Source organism: Arachis ipaensis, chromosome B03 (genome assembly GCF_000816755.2).
Source record: "Arachis ipaensis cultivar K30076 chromosome B03, Araip1.1, whole genome shotgun sequence".
NCBI lineage: Eukaryota > Viridiplantae > Streptophyta > Magnoliopsida > Fabales > Fabaceae > Arachis > Arachis ipaensis.
In genome coordinates, this window is record NC_029787.2 from 19,713,408 (window position 1) to 19,714,337 (window position 930).

Genomic DNA, 930 nt, shown 5'->3' on the forward strand with positions numbered 1-930 from the left:
TATTGATTACTCTTTTGTAAGTATTATTTTCATGAGACTCATAATCATAATATACGGGTGACAATTCTATTCTGCAGTACTTCACTCAGTGACATCTCGTTCGGCGTTTTGTTATTCAAAATCCTTTGCAAATAACTCTTTTTTATTGGTTAAGTCTTTATGAAAGTACCAATATAATGAACTACAAAAACTTACAAAAAGTATCGCTACAAAAACTAATTAATAACTCATATGGTGATAAAATCTAAAATTTTATAATACTCTTTCTCAAGTGTTTCTTCCTCTCCCAATATAAGACTCTTTTTCAGGTTTTAGTCTCATGACTCGTAACATTATATCTCTAATCTTAATTTGCAAAAGGTATGGGTTATCCGATCCTTCCCGTTAAACTTCCGAGCTTACTCTTCAGTCTTCAACTGTAGGTCTATTAATATAATAATAATAATAATTAATAAAGAAGGAGAGAGAGTAGAAGTGTCACGAGTCACGACTACTAAAAGGTGGTTTCAACCTATATTATTAGTAGAATAATATATACTAATGCATGCCTTTAGTTTTTTTAATAATGGATTTGATCAACTGCGGGTTCTATCTCTATCATCGATTGAATTATTTTATTTTGGAAAAGACATAGTGACCCGGAACGAATAAACATATGGTCCGTGTTCCATATTCTTTTTCCAAATTAACATTCTTCTTTTTCCAAATCAAAGGATATCCCTTACACACAAGCTAAGTGGGATACATATCTTGATCTTTATGTTCTTCCCATGGATCACGTTGATATTCTCATCAATCAATATATAAAACCAACTCAGCTAAATAAATAAATAAAAGAGAACAAGAGATATAAAAGTAAATTAACTCTTCCAGTAAATATATATTGATTTTTTTAATAAATTATATATAAATATAATAAAATAGATTAAT